Source organism: Anabrus simplex, chromosome 4 (genome assembly GCF_040414725.1).
Source record: "Anabrus simplex isolate iqAnaSimp1 chromosome 4, ASM4041472v1, whole genome shotgun sequence".
Taxonomy (NCBI): Eukaryota; Metazoa; Arthropoda; class Insecta; order Orthoptera; family Tettigoniidae; genus Anabrus; species Anabrus simplex.
Genome location: NC_090268.1, coordinates 104,718,639 through 104,735,101, shown reverse-complemented (window position 1 = coordinate 104,735,101; position 16,463 = coordinate 104,718,639). Strand labels below are relative to the sequence as shown.

Genomic DNA, 16,463 nt, shown 5'->3' with positions numbered 1-16,463 from the left:
AAACTCTATCCAACTCTATAAGTTGCTTCGGTGGCCATTTTGGTGGCTTTTGTTATCTCCTTCACCACCAATTCATCATGTAGCTTGCGGATTATGGTGGCATTACTCCTGCAGTCTAGGCAATGATAATGTAAGCTGCTGTTCCAGGAACCACGAAATCAGTTCCTAAACCTGGTCAAAAGATACAAATACCACCTGGAGAGTAACAGGCTTGAAGACTATTGGCAAACCGCTCAATATGAAAAGAACTGCTGTTGGCATGTTCAAAAGTGCTGTCACAATGATCATGAAAATGAATCCATGTATTCTCAGGTCATGAGCAAGATAGCATCATCTTGATGGTTAAAAGCAATTCGAAAGTGTTCCACGTGTATCCCGCAAATGTGGTGTATCAGCTGTCTGATTATGAACAGTAATGCATATTTCTCTTTCATATTCACAAATCATAAATTAATGTATAGAGTACAGGAAGATTATTTATTTATTTATTCATAACTAGCATTGATGTGCAGTTTTGTTCATGTGGAATTGCTTCTGGTTTGAAAAGTATTTAACTAATAGTAGCTCACATCCATTTCCCACGAGACAGTGGAAGTGCTTCAGCGCTCCATGTGAGCAGTATGTGAAGGTTGTCAGAATGAGCATAGCTGGCGGGAATGACAAGTATGACAGTTGCTCAAAACGACAGCTGAGAGAAATGCAATAAGTCCAAACCATGTGGTAGTGGGTTACTTTGTTCCATACTTTGCCTCGCTCACCACACAAGTATGATAGTTAAACCTTCCTCCCCTCCTCCTAACCGAAATGAAAGGAGCTGTATCTAACACAGAAGTATTGCATAGATTTTCTAAAACAATTGCAAAAGTAATACTACTAACTGAAAATCTATATTTTAGCATATCTTATTTACTGATCATTATTAAATTCTACTGCTAACTACGCAGTTCATTTTCTGAAGACCTTGGAGGCTTTTACAATATTACTACATGCATTCTTTACAAATTTACAGACTCCACGTTTGGCAAGCGAGTGCCATTGTATAAAATGCCCTTTTAACACATAACAGTGTTTGTAAGACAAGGATGTGTTTTATAGGCTATGAGAAGGCATTTGATAAGGTGCAACATAAAAGAATGTTCAAAACAACTTCTGCAGAAGATAGGCCTTGATAGTGCTCCCAACCGCACTGCCAACTTGCTCGATAGTACAGATAGTATTACGGGCTAAGATAAGCCTTTGCCTGCAACTGATGATGATCCTTGTTTAAAGGGGCCTAACCTCTAGGTCATCAGCCCTTAATGGTACGAAATGACTGGGCGAGTTGGCCGTGCAGTTAGAGGCGCGCGGGTGTAAGACTGCATCTGGGAGATAGTGGGTTCGAATCCCACCGTCGGCAGCCCTGAAGATGGTTTTCCATGGTTTCCCATTTTCACACCAGGCAAATGCTAGAGCTGTACTTTAATTAAGGCTACGGGCGCTTCCTTCCAACTCCTAGGCCTTTCCTATCCCATCGTCGCCATAAGACCTATCTGTGTCGGTGCGATGTAAGGCCACTAGCAAAGAAAAAAGAAAAAAGTACGAAATGAGACGAAATGTAATGACAGTTTAAAAGTCCAAAATCATCCACTGACCAGAATTCAAAACATGATGATGAATGAATGGATGGATATGAATTTAAATCAATCAATGGATCCAACCCGTAATGACCCACATTCCCAGAAACTAGCGTTAAACAATAGTATTGCTGACTAAGGGACTGCTTCTAAAGCACAATCCTGAATCGATGATGCCTGTAGTCTACAGGGGTCCAAAATCCACGTCATCGGCCCCTCATAATAGTACTTATCGCTAGGAAAGTAGAACCATCCTATTCGTCAAGCTGCGGTACTAATCCAAAGTAGTGTGACACTCGCGGTATTCCACACATTATGGTACTACTCACAGTTAATGCAATGTGCACATGTAACACAGACCTATAGCGTTTCTGACATTGCGACACCATTTACAGGCAACACAAACCTATGGTGTTCCTCACATAGGTGTACTAAGCGTAGGGACTTTTATTATCCCATGATGTTCCTCACATAGTGGGTACTAATCATAAGCAAAGCAGACCCATGGTGTCACCCATAGAGTGGTACTAATCACACGTACTGTAAAACTCACCCTAATTCACGCACTATCGCTACTAATAACAAACCTATTATGTACCTAACATAGTGGTACTACACGCAAGTAAAAGCGACCCATGGTGTTCCGTACGTGGTGGTAGTAATTGCAAGTAGTCTCAGGGTTCTAATTCAATCATCCCTTGGCCGCTCCTTTTAGTCACCTCTTATGACAGGCAGGGGATACCGTGGGAGTATTCTTCGCCTATGTCCCCCACCCACAGGGGGATGTGTGTTTGGTCCGCGAGAGTTATTTTATTTTGCTCAAGTCCGCCGGCAAGCCGGTTAGGATCCCCCTATCCGCCACCTGGGACGCGCCACATGGGAGTATCACCTCTCCCCCTCTTACGCCAGTGTAGTAGGTTCATCATTTGCCTGCAATTATTGGAGTGGTCATTTAGCAATTTGATTTTAGGAATACTTGAAGTTGACTGAACTTAAGAAACCTGTCAATAACTAATAATTCACCAGCACGTAATTCCAGAAAGAATAAAAAATAAAATGAAGCGAATCGGTCCAGTAGAACGGTTGGATGGGCTGGACAAAGCTATTTCTAGTTAATTTCTTAAATACATAGAACAGATTAAATAATTCACTATCATGCGTAAACTATGGTTAGCATTAGTAAGTTGTAAGAAGAAGAAAGTTGCAGAATAACATCATAGAAGGCAATGATTATAGTTCTGTGTACGTACCATTGTAATGAATACTTCAAAAACAAATGACCCTTCTTGCCCATCACAGAAAAACATTATTAATGTTACCGCAACAATACCCCAAATTAAAGATGGGCAAGATAGGTGATGTTGAAGTTAGCATTAGATAAATCACAAAATTACCAAAGGAAATTAGAATTCCTTGAATTTCATCATCATCAGCATCATCATTATCATTATTATTATTATTATTATTATTATTATTATTATTATTATTATTATTATTATTATTATTATTATTCTGTTACTAGAAGTGAAAATACCTGGGTACTTGTTACACGTAGTATCAGTGCTTGTATTAATAATAATAATAATAATAATAATAATAATAATAATAATAATAATAATAATGAAATGGCGTATGGCTTTTAGTGCCGGGAGTGTCCGAGGACATGTTCGGCTTGCCATGTGCAGGTCCTTTGATTTGACTCCTGTAGGCGACCTGCGCGTCATGATGAGGATGAAATGATGATGCACACGACACATACACCCAGCCCCCGTGCCAGCGAAATTAACCATTGGTGGTTAAAATTCCCGACCCTGCCGGGAATCGAACCCGGGGCCCCCATGACCAAAGGCCAGCACGCTAACCACTTAGCCATGGCGTCGGACAATAATAATAATAATAATAATAATAATAATAATAATAATAATAATAATAATGTGTCTATGCGTTTGCGACCCACCCGAAAGAAAAAATTCTGCCGAGCGTATTTTTTTGTTGTTTTGTGTTGGTAGCGCATTCAGTGTGTGTAGTAAGATTGCCTGCACTGCCTATCTTGGTTGGAGCATCTTTCCCGCCACAACGCAGATGCTGCGCGGCAGCTAGTTGAGTCATGGTGAAACCTGCATCACGCTCTCGCCGTTATTGGTAAGTAGAGTGGTTAAAGGTTTTAAAATGTGGTGTTCAGTGTGTTAATGTTGTTCAGGGATATCTGACGCATCTTTAGATGCCTTTACTATTTCAACATGTCAATTGGTTCTTACAATACACCATGAATAATATAGTGTGGGTCGCAAACGACCCGCTGGGCACAAACCACAGAACAGTAGTACTCTAGCGTATTTTTGCATTTAGATGGTTACAACACAAGGGATTGGCGGAAAATGTTCTAAATTCGTGGTTTTGAAACAATATCAACCATTGGTAGCACATGTAAGTCGTTTATTCATTAACTAGCAAACTACAGTCTTTTTTAAATATTTATTTCGTCTTTTTCAGGCGAAAAAATGTAACTACTGCTGAAATTCTGTCAGAACGTGAGGTATTGACTGCCAGCAATATTCCTGGAATATCAGTGGATGTTTTTATCATTCCACCGGATGATACGGGTCCTATATCAGACGCCGATTCGGGCGACGAAGAATGATTGTTGCAATCCAGACAAAATGAGTGGGTCACAACTAGGGACCGGAGCACAAGACTATTTATCAAGGTGCAAAAGCTAACGAAAAATGCTATAAAGATGTCGGCTTAGGGGAAAGTGTTGTTTTGAAATTCTGCCATATTTTATCTATGTTTTACCCCAGTGTATGCTTCTCTTTTTACTGCGATACATTTTTTACTTGCCCAAAGTTGCTGTCGGAGTCAAAAAGCGAGGAATCCGAAGCACTGGCACGGTTCGGGCTAACCGGATGGAGGGCTGCCCATTGCTATTCAAGACGACGACGAATAAAAAAGAAAGGGGATACTTTGAAAGTGCAGTTGACAAAGAAGACCAGATAGTGGCTGTGACATGGAAAGACAACAACGTTGTGAACATCCTGTCAAACGAGCATGGCGTAGAACCTATTGAAGAAGCTGGGTGGTACTCATTCGCGCAGAAAAACCCTGTGAAGGTACCTCAACCACATTTTGTTTCTATGTACAACAAGAATATGGGAGGAGTAGATCAAATGGACAACAATGTATCTACTTTCCGCATCAACATTAGAGGCAAAAATGGTATATGCCAATTCTGCTCTGGCTTCTAGACGTGATGGGCAATGCTTGGATTTTGTCAAGATCTCACGGCATGAAGCTTGACGCCCTGGTGTTCCGACGATTCACTGTGACCCGTTTGTTAGAGAAGTATGGAACCGCTCCTCGCAATGTTAACACGCGTGCACCAGTGATTGAAGCCATGCGGGAAAGCCACGGTGGTCATCTTCTGGTGAACAATCAGCCCCGGCGACGTTGTCGCGCCTGCAAAAGTAAAACTGTCCGAGCATGCCAAAGATGGGCTTTTGCTTTACACCCCTATTGTTTTCGAGAATTCCACAAGAAGTAAAGTGCACTGTGTAAATGAGAACGTATTTTTAGCTTCGTAGTTTTAGTAATTTTGACTGATTCAATTTTTTGTGCAAGGAAAAAATGTTCTATAATAATGATGCCAAAGACTGTTGTGCCATTTCAGTACTGAGTATTGAAAGAAATGTGTAAGACTGACTAGGAAACTATTTTATATTCTTAATGTTAATGTAAATTTTGATACCCTTTACATTTTTAAGAAAGATTCCTTCTTATGGCATTTAGTGAAGAGAGACTTCTTATTAGCATTTTCTATGTGCTTTATAATACTTCAGTACTTTCCTCTGCAGTAGATATGTCATTTACATTTTTCAATAATAATGAGTTATAAAATACACCAGTTGTTCTTTTATCATTAAAAACATACCATGATGAACCCAAACATGAAAATAGCCAAAGCCCATGTTGGAGATATGCCACTGGGGTGCATGCCCAGTGGGTCGTTTACGACCCATATTATAATTTTCAAACAACAACAAACATTTTAAAAACAATTTTTGGGGTGTTTATGGACATAAATAAACTGATTCCAGTAGTTAAAACCATAAAATTAGGGAAAAAAAATATTGGGCATAAATGGGTTAGTGAAGTAAAAGGGAAAGGAATGAAGAAACTAAGAAAGGGGTACATCTTGTACTGGATGGGTAACAGTAAAAAGAAAAGAAATGGAGTGGGATTTGTAGTGAATCAGAATGCTGAACTAATAGCTAAAGTTGAGTATGTAAATGGAAGAATTATAATAATGCACATACATGTAAACAAGGAACTATTGAAGATAGTACAGGTGTATACTCCACAGACAGGATGTAACGTGGAAGAAAAAAGATTTCCTAAATGAACTGGAAACACATACTGTTGGAAATGGGAACATGATAATGAAGATCTGAATGCTCGTGTGGGAACTGATAGAATGGGGTTATGAGAATGTTCTGGGCCCACATGGGTATGGTGATAGAAACGAAGATGAAAACTGTTGGACTTTTGTATCAGAAATAACCTGATAATAAAGAACACATGGTTAATGAAGAGGAATAGCCATAAGATCAGCCAATATAGTTAGGATGGACAGTATGGAACACTCATCAATTTTATAATAATACACTGAGAATGGGGAAGTTACGTCATGAATACAAAGATAATCCCTAGTTAAATTATGGAAGGTGATCACAGATTATTAATTGTGGAATTAAAACAAGTAAAAATCCGTATGATTGTACTGAAGAAGAAACCAAAGATCAGGATTTGGGAATTGGAGGAGGAGGATAAAAGAATGGCATTCCAAGATTGGAAACACAAAGTGGAGAAGAAGAGTGGGACAATTTAAGACAGACATTTGTGGAAGCAACAATTGAGCAATGCGGGAAAACAAAAGCAAAGGTTAAGGTAAAGGAAACACGGTGGTGGACAGACAAAATAAAAAAAAGAAATAAAAGAAAGGAACAAGGTGAAGAAAGAAATGGATAAGAAAGAACAAAAAACGTATCAGAGGAATGAGAATAAGATAGAAAGGTTTCACGTGGAATACAAAAGATTGAAACTACAAGTAAAGAGGAGTATCAAGGAAGATTTGCTAGTGGCTTTACGTCGCACCGACACAGAAAGGTCTTACGGCGGCGATGGGATAGGAAAGGCCTGGGAGTTGGAAGGAAGCGTCCGGAATCAAGGAAGAAAAAGAGAAATGTCAGGGAGGGTTTACCAACAAAATTGAGCAAGATAGCCGAGGAAATCAGAAACTATTATACAGAGTAATAAATATGAAAAGAATAAATTAAGAAAAAATCAAGGCAGTAGAGAGAGAATATGGATCCATGACTAAAAGTGTCTTCAGAAGGTGATGGCAAAGTATTTTGAAAAACTTTATAATGAGGATGACTGCTCGGAGGAAGGAGACAAGAACATGGAAATAATAGATGGAGAAAAAGAAGAGAACCAGATAACATGGTTAGAACTTAAAAGGGCAGTGAAAGCAATGACAAAGGAAAAGCAAGTGGAAAAGACGAATTCAATTCTGATATGATTAAGGCAGCAGGAAGCATTGGACTACAGTCGTTATACTGAGCCCTCAGTGCCATATGGAAGGATGAAACGATACCTGAAGATTGGCAACAAGGAAGCATTGTACCATCATTCAAAAAAGGAAATAGGAAGAAATGTGAAAATTAAGAGGGAGAAAAGGAAGTACAAAGGAGACTGGACATTTAGAATGAAAATCTGAAGGAGTTTGGAATGATAATTAGTAGAATGAAAACTGTAGTCATGCACTGTGTAAAAGAGAAGCCAAGTGAACATACACAGAGAACGGTTAGAGAACGTAGAACAGTTTACATATCTGGGTAGCATTATTAATGGAAGTAATGAAATCAACCCTGAAATTAATAACAGACTAAGTAAAGGTACAACATTTTATCATCAAGTCTGAGAGCTTTTATGGGATGACAAAGTACCCAAGCGAACAAAATTAAATAAACAGTATTTCATACCAATTGTAACATACGGACTAGAAACACTGGTACGGCGGCGATGGGATAGGAAAGGCCTGGGAGATGGAAGGAAGCGTCCGGAATCAAGGAAGAAAAAGAGAAATGTCAGGGAGGGTTTACCAACAAAATTGAGCAAGATAGCCGAGGAAATCAGAAACTAGAAAATAGTAAGATCCAAGCAGTAGAAATGAAATTTTTAAGAACATTGGTTGAAAAGACAAGAAAAGATAGCATTCAAAATACAGTATTAAATCAAAGAAGAGCTAAATATAGAACCGTTAGTACATAACATGCAGAAAACAAGACCGAGATGGTTCAAACATGTAAAAAGAACGGTTAACAAGGGAATTGAAGAAATTAAGGGAAAGAGACCAGTTGGAAGACCGAGAAGAAGATGGATGGATCAGATTTGGAAGGACATTAGAGAAGTTGGATTGGATGTGGCGGAAGTAATGGAGCAGGAACAAAACGGTCTATTGTGTGGCCTTCGGGTTTAAGTTACGGCCTAAATAATATAACTAATAACTTATCCTGAGTCTATGACCAAATTATATTTATTCCAACACATTTGGTGGGGGGGGGGGGGAACATCACATACCTATTCCTGGTCAAACCCCCCATCCACGATAATTGATATGTGATAGAAAAATATGAATCAAAATCTTCTACACAGATATTTACACATTACTTGTATCACAACCATTACATAAGGTGCAATTTATTTTAGAACACTAACTTTACTCTGTTACTTATTGAGTTAGTATGAACATTTCCAAATAATTGGTCTTCTTTCAATGTTCACATTATAATACGGGATGGGTTTCTATGGCAGGTTCTATTTGTTCTAAGAGCTTTATTTTAGTTTCTAACTACAAGGGCTATATAAAAACATATGTAAATCTTCCGCAGGCAAAGGATATATATTTTTCCCCAAAAATCAGATTTTGGACCTTTCTGAGATACTGATCATATTTCTGTTCAATTCCCCACAAGTCATATATTTGTCGTATTTCTTAGAATTGTATATTACTGGTACACGAGTTTCTGTGACACACTTTCATACATTACCACTGCAATAAGCATATGATGTTTGTTTGTTTGTTTGTTTGTTTATTTGTTTGTTTGTTCATCAGCCCAAAGGCTGCTTGTATCCTCAAACAGCACTACGAAAGGCTATGTAGTTATAGAGAAACCATAAAAACCAACAGCTGTGCCGATATGAGGCGTAGACACAAGATGATGAGTAAGGTAGTTTGCCACTGCTTTCCTCACTGGACCAAAAATGCTATTGTAGCATGGCTGAGCCTATGAGCAACACTCAGGCGCACTAGTCGTGTTCTGAATGTCATTACTAGGCACCATCCATAGCCCAGCAGCTTCCATATTGTCATAGCCATGTATGAGACTGGGGCAACAGTGGAAGCTACACTTTGCTCTGGTCTATGCCAAGAGATGAATGCGAAAGTACCGTATCCATCAAGAAATGGCAACAGGAGGAGGTTTCTTTTTGTGGGATGAATATTTCTCAGCCTTAGTCTATTTTTAACACGTAGCAATAAGAGCATGGACAAAGAAGATTTATTGGAAATACCTAATGAGCTCAACCTTGACAGCAAAAGACAGTATTTTGAATACAGCAGCTTGACTTGGGATATCTTAATTTCACTCTTACCTGAATGGTTACATTGCCAGGAATTTTGTTTCCTGGAAAAACAAGGACAACTGAACTAACACCTCCTCACCCCTCTACCCTTCAACTGTCCTTAGTCGGAAATCACACCTTCAGTCTTTCAGTGTGATTTCAATATACCTGAAGGAAGTGTTCAAAGAGTGCAAAACTGAGGCACTTTGTTCAAGAATTTTAGGAATGGACTTTCAGTAGTGATATAATAATTATAATTTTGTGTGGTGCAGCCCTTGTAAGGCAGAACCTCCAACGAGGGTAGGCAGCACCTGCCGTGTATTGGAAACTGTGTGTTATTGTAATGGATGATAGTGTGTGTGGTTTGTGAGTTGCGGGGATGTTTGGGACAATACAGACACCCAGTCCCCGAGCCAGAGGAATTAACTATTTTAAAGGTTAAAATCTCCGACCCGGCCGAGAATTGAATCCGTACCCCTCTGAACCTGATCATTCAGCCAAGGAGCGAGACTTTAGTAGTGATGGTGTTATTTTATACCACAAACTCTGAAGTTAAGGTACACGTTCAAAAGCGTTTTAATGTGCTGCAATACCGTAAGCAGTGGAACAAGAGTTTTCCGCCGCGGAGTACAGGCAGCGTTTGTTTGATGATGATGATGCGTGTTCTTTAAAGGGGCCTAACATCTAGGTCATCAGTTCTAATGGTACGAAATGAGGCAAAATTAATGACAATTTAAAAGTCCAAGATTCATCCACTGACCAGAATTCAAAACGTCATGATGAAGAATGAATGGATGAATATGAATTTAAAATAATCAGTGGACCCGACCCGCAATGTCCCACTTTCCCAAAAACAATAGTTTTACTGACCAAGGGACTGCTTCCAAAGCACAATCCTGAATCGATGATGCTTGTTGTCCAAAGGGGACCCAAAATCCAGGTCAACGGCCCCTCAAAATGGTACTCATCGCTAGTAAAGTAGAACCATGGTATACAGAGTTCTCCCCAGAAATTTTCGTCAGCCGGGTGGCAGGAATGAGTAGCTGGGTTGTGAATACTACGTAAAATTTAATATTATAAAACTTCAATTTATTACCCTCAGGACATTAACAATGTCAGACAAGTGTACATTAACTGCAAATTTGAACTATTTTAGTATTATAACGAATAAAGAGCCTCCGCGGCTCAGGCGGCAGCACGTCGGCCTCTCACCACTGGGTTCCGTGGTTCAAATTCTGGTCACTCAATGTGAGATTTGTGCTGGACAAAGCGGAGGTGGGACAGGACTTTCTCCGGGTACTCCGGTTTTCCCTGTCATCTTTCATTCCAGCAACACTCTCCACTATCATTTCATTTGTCAGTCATTAATCATTGCCCCGTCAGTCATTAATCATTGCCCCAGAGGAGTGCGACAGGCTTCGGCAGCCGGCACAATTCCTATCCTCGCCGCAAGATGGGGGCTTCATTAATGCCATCCCTGACTGGAAACAGGTTGTAGATTTTCATATAGCGAATAAGACATAACAGAGTATCTTCTAGTGTTCTATTGCTCTTTCATAAACATGGAATCCTGCGGGTTACCACTCTGTTGCTGTGGAGTGCCATACGGGTTTGCGACGTGATGCCAAATCGAGTGATCGCATGCAATTCCATGCTAATCCAGATACCGCTCGTGTACACTACGTGATAGTCAAGCTAAACATTTAAACTCCGATATAACTGATGCAATTAAGCTGAAAATGTTTATCATTTAAATAAACAGTTTTAACTGGAGCACCCAATGACTCAAATATGTATTCATATTATGTAACTAGCACGTACAGTGTCTAGATTATGTTAGCCCGGCGATTTGTAAGAACGGCAGGGCCGTGCGCCCATTAAAAAGGTCCGAGGGAGAACACTGGTATATCTTCATGGTGCGGTACTAATTAAAAGTAGCGTGGACTCACGGTGTTCCACACATTAAGGTACTACTCACAAGTATTGTACGTCGCACAGGTAACGCAGACCTATGCTGTTTCTCACATAATGGCGCCACTCATAGGCAACGCAAACCCATGGTGCTCCCCACGTAGGTGTACTAATCACGGGCGCCGGTATTCCCGTGGTGTTCCTCACATAATGGGTACCAATCACAGGCAACGCAGACCCACTGTGTCGCTCATATAGTGGTACTAATCACAGGCAACGCCCAGACCCGTAATGTTCCTCACATAATGGTACTTACCACAGGCAACGTAGGCCCGTGGTGTTCCGCATACAATGGTACTAATCACAGGTATCACAGGTACTGTAAACTCACAGTGAACCACTTTCTGCTGCTACTAATCACAAACCTATTGTGTACCTAACTTAGTGGTACTCCTCGCAAGTAAAAGCGACCCACGGTGTTCCCCGAGTGATGGTACTAATCACAAGTAGTTTCATGGTTCTAATTTAATCGTTCCTTAGTCGCTCCTTTTAGTCGCCTCTTACGACAGGCAGGGGATACAGTGGGTGTAGTCTTCGTCTGCGTCCCCCACCCACAGGGGGTCAGCGTTTGTTTTCTATGGGAGCTTCTTCAAATAGGAGCTCGTTAGATAACACTTCGGAATTTTTTTTTGCTAGGGGCTTTACGTCGCACCGACACAGATAGGTCTTATGGCGACGATGGGAGAGGAAAGGCCTACGAGTTGGAAGGAAGCGGCCGTGGTCTTAATTAAGGTACAGCCCCAGCATTTGCCTGGTGTGAAAATGGGAAACCACGGAAACCATCTTCAGGGCTGCCGATAGTGGGATTCGAACCTACTATCTCCCGGATGCAAGCTCACAGCCGCGCGCCTCTACGCGCACGGCCAACTCGCCCGGTACTTCGGAATTTTGTAAAGATCTCTGCATGATGATGGTTATTTCCAATATTCCTATTTAAAAAAAGGTCAACAGTGGCATGTTCAGATCCTTCTTAGAGAAGGACATCAGTCAGACAATTCCTTATGAATCTACGCTTAAGAACAAATTATATAGTCTCTTGCTATAAAAACGTGTTAGAGATAATAAGAATTACAGTTCGCAACTATAATTCCGCCATTGCAGTGCTGTTTGGTGTTGTTATGAAGCTACTCTGGCCAGATGGTGTTAAGAGGGAAACCATTCTACTGTTTGTAACACATGTCCCCTCGTATATGATCACTACTTTACTCCAAAATGTTCCATGTTACGTGTCTCGCGTATGGTTTGTACAGAATGGAAGAACGGGTCCCTAGCAACTGCTGCGACGCAAACAGGCTCGATTCTAAAGGGAAGAAAATGTTCCTGAAGGCTCCCCTTTGAGTACAGAAGATGAAGGAAACAGCCCCTGTTCAACTTATCCTTACCCGCTGGGGAACGTTGTGGCTCGAAGCTACTCAATATTATCGCAGAAATTCTGATTCATTTGAGAGGGTCATTCAACAATTTGATCCTTGCGATTCGTCGTGTATTAATATTGAGCCAGATTTTATTTCTTCCAAGAGCTTGGTCAGAAACTTGGCATACCTAACATCAAACTTCGACAGAATATCAAGATCAATCACTCGTCTTGAAACTGCAGGGCTTCCATTTTGTGATGTACTAGAAATTGTAAAACAAAGTGAGGATGATCTAAAGAGAGGAAGAGGTGAAGTGGTTGATACAATTAGTGAGAACTTGGAAATGGTACCGTTGGCTAATGTTCTCTTCTGCTTCTACATAAAGTAAAATTTGAGGATTCTGAACCACAATTTTCCCCGGATGAAATAACTTTATTCAAATTTCCTCCCGTAACATGATGTGGTGTCGAGGGGAGTTTCTCCAAGTACGTAGTCCTAAAAACATCCTTGCTGACAACCGAACAGGCTTCCAGTTTGCCACCTTTGTACATGATTATCCAGTGTAATTTCATTGACAGTGGGGACAAATGCTAAGTACAGATATTGAAACATGTTTAGATGCTAGCCAAGCACTTCTGACTTCTGTTTTTCTTTCACGGTACACAACTTGCTATTGCTGAAGGCGAAGTGGAACAAAGAACTTTCTGATAGATGACAAAAATAATATATAACTAGTAATAACTATAAAATATCAGTTATAAGTGAGTTAATTAAACTGTAAATCAGATTTTTATACATAAATGAATTAATAAGTAAGGTCATATTTGTGTCTTTTTAGGTCATATTCGAATGCTTTATAGGTTTCATTTGCTTGAATATTTTAAGTATTTTAGGTCCTTAAAATCCGTCCCCTAATAATATTATAGGTGGCAAAATTGTACGAGCGAGTACCCGTGTAATACAAGAATAAGTTTTGAGTGAACGGGTACTTGGGTAATGCGGTAATTTCCCGATATCAACGGTTAATATTCTGATAACCGTCCGTGTAAATGGGCACCGGAGTACCTGGGTATCACTAGCGCCATTATATGAGAAACTGCATGTTACGTGACGTGAAGGATAATGCTGTAGTGGTGTACGAGGCGAGTTCCAGGGATATTGTGCACAGCACAAACACCCGAGCCAAGAAAATTAACAATTTAATATTAAAATCCTTAGACTAGGCAGAGAATCGAATCCGGGGACCAAGACGCTGATCATTCAGCAACAGATCTGGACTTGAAATTCAATATATAATTTTATTAGGTCTACATGCAATTCTTACAGGTTCATAGAAATAGGTATATTATATACACCGGAAGAAATCTAGGTGAAGGAAGCGAAATTTGATTCAACTATAAACAATTTATATACGTAACATATGTACAAGAAGTATCTAGGCAATACATGATTAAATATGGTGCACAATTCCGTAAGACTGGCGCAGAATTACCAGTGGCGACAGACAATACATTCTAGTACCAAGTAGCGCATCTGCCGGGAAAATGTTGCTAAGGCTTCCCAAATCAACATCATGTCAAAACAAATTCGTATTCTATGACATACGTCATTATTCGGGACCGCGATGTGATAGAAGACGAAACAGCCGAAGGCATTTAATGGAAGCAAGAAAGGAAATGAGTGGTTCAGAAGAAAATTAAAATCCGACACAACTATCCTCTAGACCAGGGGTTTCCAAAATGCGGCCCGCGAAGCCATTTTTGCGGCCCGCGAGAGCACTGTAAGAAATAATGTGAAGAAAAGTCACAAAAATATTTAACAGCTTGTTCAAAAACGTATTAAGTTTTATACACCATATAGACCCAAGTCTAAACTAATTATTCTTTAATACTAGTTCCTCTTTGCAAGTATTCACTTGTTCTCAATAGATTATAATTAATTTTAAAACATTTAAAATCGAAATTTCAAGTAATAATGTTGTTACTTTTGCATCCCACTGACTACTTTTGATGGTTTTCGGAGACGCCGAAGTGTCGAAATTTTGTTCCGCAGGAGTTCTTTTACGTGCCAGTAAATCTATCGACACGAGGCTGACATATATGAGCACCTTCAAATACCACGGACTGAGCCAGAATCGAACCTGCCAAGCTTGGGTCAGAAGGCCAGCGCCTCAAGAGTCTCAGCCACTCAGCCCGGCTCCAAATTTCACTCTTTTATGCAATTTTAAAATAATGTTTTAAGCAATTAAAATTATCAAACCCTCCTTTCAATTGAACTATGCATATCATTTCATAATGGTGTTTCTGTACTATTTGCGGAATTTTACGAAAATTGGCCTATTCAATGCGGCCCGCGAACATGCCTAAGGTTTCCAAAATGGCCCTCGAGCTCTTACAAATTGGAAACCCCTGCTCTAGACAGTGGCCTGCAAGGTCTGCCAATGCAGGCAAGCCCGGGGCTAGGGACCCGCAGACTTCACCAGAAAAAAAAATATGAATAAATCTATCAGAATGCCACATTTCACGGGAAGGGTGACATCGTGATGTGTTTTTTGAATGGGCTGAAATAGTTCGTGTTTACAGTGCTTATGTAGAGTAATTTTCCGATGGTTGCATCTGCCCGCAAATTATTGTTGTGTTGAGTCTCACGAAACAAGTGGCACGCCTTCTCACAAACATCAACGCAAAGTTATTATTAAAAACAGTGAATAGTGGTACCAAAATATCAAATTTTAAATATATTTTTTCCTGTTGCTGTTTCTTACGCGAAATTATCATTTTGAAATCTGAAACTTTTAAAGAACTACCTATGAAATGTTATGACAAGACAGACTGAAACAGCCTTCTCAGTATCGAATGTGTCATCCATGGGTATCACTGAAATCGCCAATGCCATTGCATCTCAAAGTACGCTACATGGTCCAACTTCTTTCGAGTCGAATGTGAGTGCAGTGAAGTTTTAACAACGTAACGCAAAAAGTAGAAACATTTACTTACGTTGTATTTCAATCCCTACAAAACATTTAACTTTCAAAATAAAATCTATTAATACATTAATAAGTTTTGTACTCTTATGCAGCTGCTCGCGTAAGTATTCATCCATGCAAGGACGATAGCCAGTAACACCAATATAAATTAAGGAGTTAATTATAAACAAATAATAGTATGTTTTATTTGCCATCTGAACATCTGAGAACATAATGTATAGCACTCTAAACACTGGCATTTGGAAAAAATAAAAAGCAATCTCACTGCTTGCAGAAAATTCACGTTGCAAAAGTATTCGTCCACAGTAATAACTCGAGCAATGTACAGTATTTTCCTAAGTATCAGCAGCGCGTCGGACGTCCTTTGCAAGCAATCACGGCTTGAACGCTTTTCGGCATGGATGTCACCAGTTTCTCTGTCACTTCCGGACCTATTTTGTGCCATTCGTCCATGAAGTATTGCTTCAGAGCTGCTTTATTTTTAATACACTGTTTGCTCAGTTTACATTTTAATTCCGCCCATAAATGCTCTATGTGGTTTATTAAGTCTGGGGACTGGACTGGTGTCTGCAACACACAAGGTGTGTTGTACAGGAGCCATTCCCTAACATGAGCAGTGTGCTCAGGGTCATTATTTTGCTGGAAGAAGTACCCACTATCACGACCTAATTTTGCTACGCTGGGTGATAAGTTTCTTTAAAAACATTCAAATACAGCAGCTCATCGATCCGTTCAGGTATTATACGGCAGTTACCTACCCCAGCCGCCGACATATACCCCCATACCATAATGGAACCTTCTCCATATTTTACGGTTGGTTGCAGACTTTGATTTTGGAGCTCAGCGTTCTTCTTT

At 40.0% G+C, this 16,463-nt stretch overlaps 1 protein-coding gene across 2 annotated transcripts in view; it reads right to left on the bottom strand.

The window, feature by feature from the left end:
* LOC136871664 (CREB-regulated transcription coactivator 1) overlaps positions 1-16,463 on the bottom strand; it is a 473,088-nt gene that overhangs the window by 283,720 nt on the left and 172,905 nt on the right. The window lies entirely within an intron of this gene.